Consider the following 14048-nt stretch of genomic DNA (forward strand, 5'->3'; position numbering starts at 1 on the left):
CCCGTGACAGGGAGTGAGAGGAGCAGGTTTGGCTCAGTGGGACAGGTCCACAACACCATTTTACAGGCACTGACACATTCCCAGCTATCAGGCTGGCCTGACAAATCTTTGGTTTGTTTGTACACAAGGGAACAGACACGTTCCTGCAGTCTCCAGGCTGGACAGCCAGATCTCCAGACTGGAATACCTGGTGCCACTGTGCCCTGTGCTGCAGCTCTGTGCTGGGTGTGCTAAATGTGTGTTAAATGTGTGCCAAATGTGTGTTAAATGTGTGCCAAATGTGTGCCAAATGTGTGCCAAATGTGTGCCAACTGTGTGCCAAATGTGTGTTAAATGTGTGTTAAATGTGTGTTAAATGTGTGTTAAATGTGTGTTAAATGTGTGTTAAATGTGTGCCAAATGTGTGCCAAATGTGTGTTAAATGTGTGTTAAATGTGTGTTAAATGTGTGCCAAATGTGTGCCAAATGTGTGTTAAATGTGTGCCAAATGTGTGTTAAATGTGTGCCAAATGTGTGTTAAATGTGTGCCAAATGCTGACACAGCCACAAGGAACGTTGGAGTCTGAGCCTTGCATGGAGCTCAACTGAGGGAAAAAATCTGACTCGCCAAAATTAGACTTTAGAAAAAAAGAGAAAGCCATTTTTGCCACAAACTGGTGATGAAAATAAGAGTGCCTTGCCTGATGATCAGAGCCATCATCTAATCTGGGAATGAACATATGACCCTGGCTAGGGGCAGCTTTTCCCTCCCCAAATGCCAGAGTTTTGTTGTTCCTGCTGCAGCCATGAGTAATCTCAGGTCATTTGGGGCTGGGATTTGCACAGCAGAGAGGTCTTGAGGACCTTATTTTTAGATTTTGGACTTCTCATTCAGAAAATTCTAGTCTTTCTAGGCTGTGCAGATCTTCAGGGAAGAAAGCACAGATTGTCTCATCTGCTCTCCTTGCAATTCCACGTCACCAGGGCCCAGATCTGGATGTTCCATCCATACAAACAGGGACAGATTTCTCAGCTTTGCAGATCACCCTGTGACCACGATTCGATTCCAGACCTCTGAAGGGAAATGTGTTCCATGCAAGGGGGAATGGTGGTTTTCAGTGTGCTGGGAGCTCTGGGTGCTCACACAGGTGGATGGCTGGGAGTGCTGCACCCAGAATTGCAGAGCACCCAGAATTGCAGAACACCCAGAATTGCAGAGCACCCAGAACTGAAGAGCACCCAGAATTGAAGAGCACCCAGAATTGCAGAGCACCCAAAATTGAGAGCAGGCCAGTCTGGGGTGATTCCTCAGCTGGGCAGGAAACATCGTGGTCCAGGGGTTCACATTGAGCGTGAGCTGCACATCCAGATGAGACAAAACTGGACAGAGATCATCTGAAAACCCTTTTTCCATGGCTCCTAATTCCTGCAGAGAAGCTTCAGGTGCTGGCAGTTCCTGGAGAGCAGGGCACTCCCCATGCCCTGCATAAAGAACCATCAGGCTTGAGGGGAAATCTGCTTTCTTTTGTTAATACCAAACTTTTCCGAAAATTCTCCTGCTCTTCCTCATTATGCCTGTGGGTAAAACTATGGGAGGAAGGCTGGAGTCTGAAAAGGAACTGTAGGAAAGACATTATTGAATTGGGGGATGTATTTCTCTGGATACTTCAACAGAATTTAATACAATAGTGCCTGGAGTGTGCAATATTTCCTTCCCTTGTAAAATACCGAAAGGAAAATACAGAAATACCATTCAATATAACTCAGATATTTTCTTGATGATTTAACCTTCACCAGCCTGGGGAATTCAGTAATGTTGTAGTGAACGCACTCCCAGACTGATCAGATTCTGTCATTCGGATCATCTCTGCTCGGGAGAAGCCAGGAGCAAAACACAACGAGAAAACGACTGGAACTGGGTTTCCAAAATTCGATTTATTTAAAATCTTGCTCTGTATCCCCTTAGAGCGTCTCCCCGTGCCTGCTGGGGAGATGTCGCCGCACCTCAGAAGTTCTTTGGGAACGCGTCGCCCCCGGTTTTCCTGGGAAGAGGCGCGGCAGGGTGGGTGGGATGCTCCAGGTAATCTGCTTTAATTCCCTTCTGCATCGGCGCTCCGGCGCCTTCCATTGGGCAGGCCGGGCGGCGGAGGAAGGAGAAAAAGCCGAGCCTGCGGTTCCATCCGCACTTCATTGGCTGCTGCCTGCAGGCCGGGGCTGGCTGACCCGGGCGGGATCCTGCGGCAGCCGCGTCCCCGGGCCAGGGCCATGTGAGCGGGCAGGGCACGGACAGACAGCCGGGGACAGCGAGACACAGAGCCCGAGAGCCCGAAAGCCTGAGAGCCTGAAAGCCTGAAAGCCATCTTGGGGCGGCTGCGACAGCCCTGCCGCCTGCTCGGCTCCTTCCCGGCTCCCCGCACGGCGATGATGCTCGCCCGGCTCCGCGCCCGCCCCTGAGCGCCGGCACCGGAGCTGCGAGCTCGGAGCTCCGCTGAGAGCCCGCAAGGAGCCCGCAAGGAGCCCGCAATGAGCCCCACCGGCCCCCGCAGAGCCTGAGCACAGGTACGAGGGGATCGCACCCCGAGAACCCCGCGGAGCATCCGCGGGGGATGGGGATGGGAACGGGATCCGGATGGGGATGGGAACGGGGAACGGGGATGGGGATCCGGATCCGTATGGGGACGGGGATGCGTGTTCCAAGGGAGAGTCCCCCTCTGGCACGGGTAACTCTGATGGCAGGCAGGCAAACTTTATCATTCCGCAGCGATTCCGTGATGCCCTTCACTCAATCTTCCCTCCTAGGTGCTGCTGCGAATAATAAAATGTGCATCGTGCACGAGCACTAGGTAAAGGGATTAAACTCTTGCTAGATTATTCCATCCTCCCTCCGAGTGATGTTTAATCTGATGTCATTTCCCAGTCACTTTTAGGGTTTCCAGTGAAATCAAAGCCATGCTGGCAGGTTCCATGGCTGTGTTTCTGCTCCGGGTTGGTGTCTGTGGGCAGAGCTGGTGGTGCCAGTGGCTGTGGCTGTCCCCAGCCCCGAGCATGGTGCATCTCCACTGAATGTGTTTGCTTTGCAAATGTGGATTGTCGTGTCATGGCAAAGTCATCACTGGCTGCTCCTCCACAGAGCCACTGGCCGCGCAATTACGAGGCATTTGTCTGGCTTCTCATGCTAAATTCCCCCCATTGACAGTAAATACCTCATCCTTTTTTCCCAGAACGGTGAGGTTTGCAGACAGACACAGACAGACACTCGGGTATATGGGCACTGTAAATAGCAGGGCTGGGGGATGTCTGCTCTGCAGGCGAGCACGTAGAGCAGAATAATCACATTTTATGATTGCATATTGCCGTCAATCCCGTGAATTAGCGTGTGCCAGTGTGCTGTGCTCAGTGTCACGGGGAATACTGCAGGGTTTTCATTAACCTCTGCTCAGATCTGGCTGCTTCTGGCGGCGCTGGGCAGGGAGGTGTGTCCTTCCCACAGTGATGTGATGGTCGACATTACAGCTGTGCATGGGCTCAGTGCAGCTGTGCCTGACAGAACCTCCGTGCACGGGAAAGCTTCGGCTTCTCTTTTTTGAGCGGCTGCTGCCTGTTCTGTCAGTGCTAAAACACTGCCTGGGCTGTTCAGTGATGCAGGCTTTGTACATCAAATAACTCAGCAGAATAACTTCTTAGTGAGTCTTGACACTGCATTTGGTAAATGCACAACCTGCTTCTTAGGGGATTGCGTGTATTTTGAAGAAATACCTAAATTCAAAGCCATTGGTTGTAACGTTAGGAATTGCACCAAGTGTTCTGTGACAGGGGAAGAATACCATGATCGTTATCATCCAAATAAAAATAAGGACTATTGTTTGGCAAGACAGAAGAGCTGCCTTAAGAAAACAGCATGAAATACTGAAAAAACACAGACCAAGCAGTCGAGAGGAAGTTACAGCAGCCCCATAAAGTGAATATGATAAAAAATAGCAGTTTATGGCACTGATATGAAAGTTGCTGTAGTCGCTTTGTATTTTGGAGTTTTGACCAGGAGGTGTTACATTTTCATTAGAGGAGGGCTTTCAAGTGTGCCCAGCTGACAAAGAAGGTAATTCAGATGAAATATAACAGATGTCAGCCAGGACTCAGCACTGTAGGCAGCCTTTGAAATGCATATGTGCTACTTTTAGTTCCTTAAAGGAGGTTGGGGGTTTTTTTAGGTGCCTCTGTTACTCCTTTTGGCTCTGATGGTCCTGGTCAGTGGCTTTGTGCAGGCTGTTTTCTCTTACTAGGGAAAAGACAGACTCCAAATGAAGGCAGTGAAGTGGTCATGGTGTCTGCAGACTGGAGAGCAACCCTGATTTTCCCTGCTTACATCCCTGAATAGTCCCAGCCTGCTAAAACACAGCAGGACTGCATGCTAGGGGCAGCGACCAGGGCACTGCTATTACATCCACCTTCATGTACTTTACCTGGAGCACCTTTCTGAGAAAGGCAGCGTGTTGAAATTTCTAGAATTAAAACCAAGTTACAGCCCTAAAGCAGCACGTGGGTTTTAGGGGTAGGAAAAGTGAGATGGAACAAAACACGGGGCAGTGCAGTGCCACAGATTTCTGCATGAAAATGGTCTGGACAGCTGCTGGATGCTGGTTCAGTTAACTGGCAATTGCAAGCTCAGAAATCAGAAATATCTCTCCATAGATGTGACCAATCCCACACTCGTACAAGCTGTGTATGAACTTCTGCACCTGCACAATCTGCATTTCCTGGGATGTCTGCATCTCTGGCTTAGATTTGTGTTAGTTGTGCACACACACACTCGTGTGTGTAACCACTGCTGCTTACAGCTGTGTGATAATGAGCATTAAATGAAAATATCAGCACAACCTTTCTGGGCTGCCACAAGAGAAATGAGAAGCCTGTGATCACTGGGTAATTCACATCCTCGGGTATTAGGGGGTTTCCTTCCCGTGTGCCAAATGCCCCCCCCAGATCAAAATTCAATATCCAAAATCAAGCTGACTTTGCTCTCTAATGAGAAACTAACTATGCCATGCATCAGTGTCCTGCCCTTCCAATATTTATGTGGAGGGAAGCATGGTGTGACAGCCAGGGCTGTTTGTCATTTCACTGAAAGTGTTTCAGGCCCTCATCACTGCTATGAAATATGTCACACCAGCTGAAATGTCTGTTAGTCACGACTTTTTTCCTGGGACTTATTTTTGGGTTATTATTCAGCAAAAGGTTCTGACTAAACTGGAATTTTGTGTGAATCCTTTGTTTCCCCCTCTCACAGCCTGTGTATCCTATTCTGATGGAATGTCAAGCTGCACATAAAAATTCCTCTCTGTTGTTTGGAAAGTCTCTCTGTGCATAGGACCAAGGAACTGGAACCCATTTCAGATTTTCTGGGGAACACCTGGTGATTTCCTCTCTGTTGATGTTCTGTGTGAGATGCCTGGGCACCACAGATGAGGATTGTCATGGAGCATTGCTGACAGCAGCATTTCCTGTTAGAATTGAAAAATATATCCCAGTATCCTGAATAAAACCAGAACTGGGCTGTAGGCACAGCTCTGGGCAGGTACAGCTTCTCCCCAGCTCGTGCTCAGGGGTGGAGAAAAGGGCTCTGGCCAGGCTGCTCTGCCCCCAGGGCTCTGGGAAGGGGCCCTGGAGAGCAGCTCAGCTCCTGCAGCAGCTGGGACTGCAGAGAAATGGTCCCTGAGGGCTCCTCTGGCACTGGGAGTGTCCTGGTGAGGGACTTGTTGGAGCCCTGGTGACTCTGTAAATGGGGACTGGAGACCAAAGTCTGTTCTGGGGTTTGGTGAGGAAATCAGAGGGGTCTGGGGGCTCCACACTTTGGCTCCTGGAATCAGGAAAGCAGAGTGGGGCTCCAGCTCTGCCACACATTCTGTGAATGGCTCTGGGCAAAGCATTTGGTATCTCTTGGGCTCTGTTCTCCTCCTGTAAATGGGAATAATAATCAACTCTTTCCACGACATTCTATTTATTTTATCTGCTTAGGAAATGAGATTTTCAGACCAAATACTGTTTTCTCCATCAGGATGCTGAATCCCAGCAGAGGCTTCTAGATGCTACTTATAAATCACTTGACAGCCTGCACTGTGTGTTGTTGATCTATAGAAGAATATTGCTGAGTGCCAGAAGAATTCGAATTTGTTCTGAGGTTTCTGGAATAGCATTTCACCAGCTGGATTCTCTGTAGTGCTCATGGGTATGTCCAGGTGGGAGTGCAGAGCCTTGTTGTCCTGCTGGTGGCAGTGGTTTGGTAGAAACATTTACAGAGCAGGTGTCACCACAGAGGGAATGGGACTGTGGGCCTGATTTTTGCTTATATATATATATTAAAAATATATAATATATATTTAAATATACAATATTATAATATTATAACATGTATTTATATTATATACACATATTATATGTATATATTATATATAATGCATAATATATAAAATATGTATATATTATATAGATGTATATATAATATATATACTTTATGGCAATTTTTTATATATATATATATATATATATATATATATATATATATATATAAAATATAAATATATATATATATATATATATATATATATAAAATTGCCATAAAATTTTCCATTTTGTGCTACAAACAGGTTTGGTTTCCAGAGCAGGAGGTGTTGCTGTGCCCAGTGCTGGCTGACCAGCAGGGTGTTCCTGTGAACAGCCCAGAGGAAGGGGAAGGCTTTGGGAATGTGTCAGCACGGCACAGATTCTCTCCCCTGCTCTCATGCCATGACAATCAGAAACTCTCTCCATTTTTCCTTTAAAGATCATCCCACAGGCAGCTCCTCTTCCTCAAGGCTCCATGTGAACACGGGGAGCTGGTGGGCAGCCATCACATGCACCCCCTTCCTCTCATGTGATTTATTTTCTTCTACTGAAGAGCGTAAATCATTTTTATAGACAGCCTCATCAAGTTTTTACACTGGATGTGTGATGGAAAAAATGACAATAATGCCCCCTCTTGCCAGCTTTGGAAGGAAAAGCCTTTCTTGAGGCAGGTTAACTCGTTTAGGGTTGGCTTAGAAAAATCCTAAATCAAGGCTAAATTCCTCCAGAATAGGGAATTTATTCTAGGAATAATATTGTAGGAATTTTTTCTTTACCTTTTCAACTCCTGCTGAATCTTTCTGAACCTCCTTCTTATCGAATGCCCTTTGTCCCTGCTGCATGGAATGCCATGGTGCCTTTTCCCTGCTGTGGGAAGTGCATGTGCAGGGAGAGCACTGGGACAGCTCTGGTATCAACCAGCAAGGATTTATCCAGACAGAGGAATGGCACAGGCCAGAGTGCCTGGGAGTGTGCTGGGCTGTCCTGGGCAGGGAGGGATGGAGGGAGGGATGGATGGATGGATGGATGGATGATGGAGGGAAGGATGGATGGATGATGGAGGGATGATGGAGGGATGATGGAGGATGGATGGAGGATGGATGGATGGATGATGGATGGATGATGGAGGGATGGATGGATGATGGATGGATGATGGATGGATGGATGATGGATGGATGGATGGATGGATGATGGATGATGGATGGATGATGGATGATGGATGGATGATGGAGGATGGATGATGGATGATGGATGATGGATGGATGATGGAGGGATGGATGGATGATGGATGGATGGATGATGGATGATGGATGGATGATGGAGGGATGGATGGATGGATGATGGATGATGGATGGATGATGGAGGATGGATGATGGATGATAGATGGGTGGATGATGGATGATGGAGGGATGGATGGAAGGATGGAGGGATGGATGGAGGGATGGATGGATGATGGAGGGATGGAGCAGGGCTCAGGGGATGGAGCTCAGAGCTGTCCCTGTGCCCAGCACTAAGGGCTGGACGTGGTCCCTGTGCTGCATTTCCCTCTGTGACACTCACAGCTTCCCCCCTTGGTACAGCCTGAGCCTCTGCTCTCCCCCCTCCCCTGCCCCCAGTCCTGCTCAGGGTTTAGAACCCCAGGAATATTCCCTGCCAGCTCCAGGAGTGCATTTCTCCCTTTCTCTCTTGTTTACTGCTTGCTAATTAAATTTTGTAGGTGGCAGTTTGAAATCTTAGTGGGACATGTCATGTGACTGCTAATGCTCTGCAGATCTCTATTACATAACCTTTAAGTAGTTTGGGAAAATGTGCTTGTGTCATCCTGGGCCTGACATAAGGCTCTGTCTGCAGCCAGCAGTCTGAGCAGGTTTTTTATGTAGGATGACTGTAGAAATCTTGTGCATGGTTTGTTCTGGCACAAGATTTGTGCCCTGGGTTGTCAGGTCAGTTGTGTTCCGTGGCAGAGATGCTCTGCAGCCAGCCCTGCCTCCCTTCCCTGCAGGGCAGAGCAGGAGGGGCTGCATTCAAACACCCTGGCATGCCAGGCAGTGAGCAAATCAATGTGAAAGGCAGGAGCCCTCCTGCTCTTCTGAGAGCTTTGCCCATCCCACCTTTGGAGTGACCCGGGCACAGAACAAACACAGAAAACCTCAGCGTGTGTCCCCACCCCTTCCCCTCCCACACATCTTAACTGGGCTCTGGTGCTTCGTGCAGAATGAAAGCATCAATCAATACAGGTTCAAAATGCTACAGAGGGACGATCAATTTTTAATGCTTGGTAATTCATTAGGCTCTGCTTTGCTAGGGGAGCACTGCTGTAAATGACAGCAAAGTTCCACTCACACAGTAAGAGCTCCTCTTCCTCCTCCAAGCCAGAGCCAGCTCCTGCTCATTCCTCACACACAGTTCCTACACCTTTGTACACCTTTGTACACCTTTGTACACCTTTGTACACCTTTATCCATCTTCATCCACTGCCCAGAGCAGCTGGAGCACTCCATGGGTGGACCAGCCTGAAGGAAATAAATCTCAGTTTGGGTTCCTGGCCAGGCCATGGCCCTGGGGGCTGAGTCCTGCCTGTGGCTCTGATTCTGTTCTCTCATAAATCACAAATTTTCTGCCTCTCTTTCTCTGCTGGGGAGGCTCGGTGGCAGAGAGGTGCTGTGGTCTTGCAGTGAAAGCTGGAATTAGAAATGAGGAAGAGCTGGGTGAAAATCTGAGTGTTGGTTTGTTTTTTTTTAAAGGATGTCAGCCTTACAGGTTTCTAATCTCGTATTGAAATCTAATTGTGTGAGCCTGGGTTTTGTCTAGAGAAGCCCTTAGTCTGCAGTAGCACTTCTCAGTAGGGAAAGTTTACTGAGTGCTTAAGGATGATGGTTTGATGTCACTCTCTCCGTTTTGCAGGTGAGAAATTTTCAATGTGCTTCAGGTTTATTTGCCCAAGACCATTGAGCAGGGTCAGTGGAAATCCATGGGTATTGTTTGCAGGACCAGGTCTAACATTTATCCATTATATTGCTTCTCTTAATTAAATGTTATATAAGAAAGGAGAGGGGGAAGTATTGATCTTCTAAAACCAGATTTTTTTTTTCTTCATTTTAAATTAACTGGCCATGTGCTACTCATAGTAATGAGTCTGCAAATGTATTAATCTTTAAAAAAATTACTACTTTCATAAATCAGGGTGGCCTCAGTCAGTTTTTGTATTCTAAGGGCTGCCTGTTCACCTGCTGGGTGTACTGGAGCTATAAATGTTTGTCTGGAAGGGTCTCTGTTCAACAGCCTTAAATGTATTTACCATTCCCTCCCTGAGATTTGGGTTTATTTGAAGATTAAGTACAGTTCATGCTGCTGTGTCACCATCGTGGCTCCTGCATGAATTGGAGTCAGAGCAAAGAGGGAGTAAAGCAGTTTTAGGGTTTTTTTGGGAGCAGAGCTCAGCCCAGGAGCAGGCTCTGAGCTCAGCCCAGGCACTGCCAGCCCAAAGCTCCATCTGGACACAGCAGAGGGATGCAAAAATGCAGGGAGCACAGAGGAAAATCCTTCTCCTTCCTCCTTTCCCCCCGTTTTAACTCCTTCCAGATGTGCTGTATCCCCCATTCTTGCCCCATTGTTTAACTAAAATTCAGTCTACTGCATAAAAAGCTACCAAAACCTTTAGTGAATCCAGGATATCACTTGATTTAATAACATTTCAGGGCCCATGCTGCTGTGGAGAAGTTGTTTTCTCACTCTGATTTGCTGTAACTAAGTAACAGGAAATTTTCCCTAATGCAGCTGGGTTCTGTGTGGATGGAACTGGCTGCAGAGAGTTGGAAATGATGGTTTGAAAGGTCTTTGACAGCAGGAAAGGTGTCTGGAGCAAAGTATCCACGTGCATGGTGTTCTCATTGGGCTTTACCAGCCCGGCTTGCCCACTCCAGCTCTGTGTGTTCTTCTCCAAGTTAGATCAGATCCTGCAGGATTTCCCAGGCTACTGCATGAGGAAGGAAGAAACGGAGAGGCTTCAAAAACACCCAGAAAATGTGGAATGGAAAACAAAGAATTAAAAGGTGGCATCCCTTTATTCTCCATGTGTGTAAAGGACTCTGCTGCTCTGTCTGGACTTGCATCTTCAAATCATTTGGTGATTGTGAGTCCAGAAGTGCTCTTTGTTTAACATTGATGAGTTTTACTAATTACTTTTACTAATTCCTTCTCTTTAGTACTGGCTCTGTGCTCAGTAATCCATCCCCATTTAGCTTTTCTCAAGCCTGTCATTTGTGGGCTCCTCCCCTCCCAAACTAAAACTCACAAGTAAGCAAAAAGGGGCTGAGGGCCGTCCTTGACACCACATCTGCCTCCAGGGTAAAAATGGGATTTTGTTTGTGGTGTGTAACAATTGCCAAGCCCACAGAATTTTCATAGCAGTCATGGCTGTTAGAAAAATGCAGATTTGAGGCATGTAGCACTATTTATTTTCTGTTCCCTGCAACATTAATTAAAAGTATAATTGCTGGCATTAACTAGGCAGAATAATGCATGCCTGTGAGCTGCAGTGCTTTTAAAGGCCCGTGGCATTCCTATTATCAGGATTTCTAATTTATTGGAATAACTTCAGGGCTGAAATGGGTTTCTTTCAGAATGGGTTGCTGCAATGTATCTTATTCACATGTGTGGTAAATCTCATGTGTGAGTCCCACTGTTCCAATCCTGTACAAGTGTGCTGGGAAAAATGCATTTGGATTTTTATCCTTCCATCAAACCTGCTTTAGGGATGCAGTCCCACAGGAATGTTTAACTATCACTATGCATCATTACTGGATTGATAATAAACCACTATTACATAAATAATAAAACCAGCAAGTAAATACTTCAGGGGGAATATCACAATATCCCACTCGGTGTTTCTTGTCTCTTCAAATTCCCAGGCACATTTGGAAGGGCAGGAGAGAAGTGTGAGAAACAAACCCCATCATTTCCATCATCAATAATTAAAACCATTCACAAAGAGTGGAATAAAACACATCTGAGAGCTTTGGCTTTTGGTGTCAGTGTAGGATTTGAGCTCAGGAAGGATGAGTTGGAGCTGGAAGGAGCCAGAAGAAAGGGCTGCACGAATAAACCAGGAATTTGGGGAGCTTATGTTATGAAACACTAAAAGAGCTTATTCCTTGTTGTCTGACAGTGACAAAATGACAAGGTGGCTCTGATTTCATCACTAATTCTGACTGGAGCACAGACTCAGGGCTGGCTGCTCCAATCCAAGCACCAGAGATTGCCAAGGTGGTGGAAGTTCAGAAATGCCCAGAGCTGCTCATTGTCAGGGGAGCTGTCCCACAGCCTCTGCCTGGCTGAGCTTTAACCCAGCTGGAGTTTTTACTGCTCTAAGAGACTCCTGGGCTCGTTCTCTGAATTCAGTCCTTCTCAAGGAACCCTTTCTCCAAGTGCTACATCAATGTTACTTATGTAAAAAACAACATTTTTACTTTTGCAGTCTTTGCATGGTGGCTCTGGTACTTTTCTCAGTGTAGGTGACCGAATATTTTTCAATTCAGAGTTCTGAAAGCTGTGTCTGCTCTGGAAGGTTTTCCTGATCTCTCATTGCCATGTTATCTGTGAATAGCTCTGCTGTTCATTTTTAGGATGTTCCCAAAGGTGTTCTTGGGAAATGCAGGATTTTATTTTGAGTTGTTATTCCCAGTAACCCCAAATCCTCCTTTTTTCTCCTGCCTGGGTGCAGGGAGGCAGCAGCCAGGGCCCAGGGCTGGCAGGGAGCTGCTCCTGCTGCAGAAATGCAAAGTGCCAGGGATGTTCATGAGTTTGGCTCAGATTTATTGGGGAAAGGTGGCTCTGGTACCTTGCTAAAAACTCCCCCACTGTGCTGTCACCCAAATGTGCAAATATTCCAATTTGTGTGTCACACAACAGGACTCACTCCCTCCCCACCCTCACCTGATCATCTAAGACAGAATTTGGGATTTTGTGTGGCCCAGTCTGAGCACTGTGGGTGGACTGACCCCAAGATTTCTGCTCTCACCTGTTCCTCTCTGATCATAAATCACTGCTGATGATTTATCCTCCTACCCTGGATAGTGCAGGTGAATTCTTTTGACCTGAAGGTCTTCAGATTAATTTCTGGGGATGTTACAACTGGGATCTGAGTTATGCACAGCTGTGATGGGTGATGGAGAGGAACGTTAGATCTGCTTCAGCAACCTTAAAAATAAAGAAAAAAAATCTTTCTTCAGATGAGAGGAAATTCTCCTGGTCCTAAAAATCCTGCTGAGAATCAAGAGGTGGCTGGAGGTTTCTAAGGAAGGGCTCTTTCAGAGAAAATCAGGCCAGGCTTTGCCTTTTTTTTTTCCTAGAGTTTAGAAGAGAAAGTGTGTTTAAAGACATCCATTCTCTTCTTACATGAACAGTGGCTGGAATTTAGCATGCTGTCTGCTCTGGAAGTGTATTAATGCAATCACTCAGCTGCACAGAGTTCAAACATTGAAGGAGTCAGGCTGGCAGGGAGCCCAATCACTGAGCAAACCCAAGGCACAGCACAGCAAAATCAACTTTTCCTGTCTGGAGCTCTCCCACTTTCCCTCCAGTGTGCTGATCTAGCTGGGCCCAGCTCAGCAAAGCTCTGTCCTAACTGGGCTCAGCTGAGCCATTCAGTCACACCTTCCCATCCATTCCAGAATATTTGAAGCCATCATTTAAATGCTACTCCAGTGCTGGCACCAGCAGTTAGAAATACTTGATTATTGTGTGAGGCAGGGAGAGAAAAAGCAAAAAAAGCCATTTTCTAGAGAAGTTTTTACATCAATTCAAGTCAGAATTTAAGTTTGTGGAGCTCAGTCAGTGCAGAATGCTTTAGACAGGTGTACATTAACAACTTCTACTGGCAGTGGTGAAGAGGGAAGATATCCAGGAGAAACAGATTTTGGTTATAAGGAAAAATACTGTAAGCTTCAAGGAACCTTCAAAGTAACCACATTCCTGAAATGATGGAAAGCAGGAAATTGCAATGAGTCTCAATTTCATTAAGTGGATCAAAGAGGAAGATAGATGTGACTTGCACATCAGCAATTCTGCCCTTCTGCTTGTGCAGGATGCAGATGGAGGATGGAGAAAAAGCAAATCCTTTAACTGATCTTCATATCACTTAATGGGAAAGTCAAAGTGAATTGATTCTCACTTTCTGGGCTTAATTCTGGACCTGTGATAATTCAGATATTGACCTTGCCTTCAGTCAGAGGGAAGGGAAGGGGCAGCAGCTGCTCCAGGCAGTTCCATAGAATGGAAGTTCAGGTGTGGGGGTCCAGGTGAGCGTTCAGAGGCTCAGGAGAAAAGCAAACCAAGGTAAATTTCTGTCAGCCTGGCCAGAAAGGGGCACGTTCAGCACCAGCACAGGGACCAGGGGGAGTGACTAATGCTCAGGCAGTAAGAACTTCTAAAAATCAGATGGACAAAGAAAGCTTTCTGGTTTTTGTACCTGTCTTAGATAGAAATTACACCTTGAAGTGCCCCATTGACTGTCAGAGGGCCCAGACAACTCCAGGGTGGCTGTTTCTACAGCTCTAATGGTACACAGAATGATCCCATGCAGGTTTGTATTTTCAATTTTGTATAACAAATGGATTCATTTTAAAGTATGAACACCTTTAATCTCAGCGAGCAGAGTACATTTGAAAAATGTTTGATGCTAATAAACGTTG

The sequence above is a fragment of the Sturnus vulgaris genome, chromosome 19 (assembly GCF_052056855.1).
Source record: "Sturnus vulgaris isolate bStuVul1 chromosome 19, bStuVul1.hap1, whole genome shotgun sequence".
NCBI lineage: Eukaryota > Metazoa > Chordata > Aves > Passeriformes > Sturnidae > Sturnus > Sturnus vulgaris.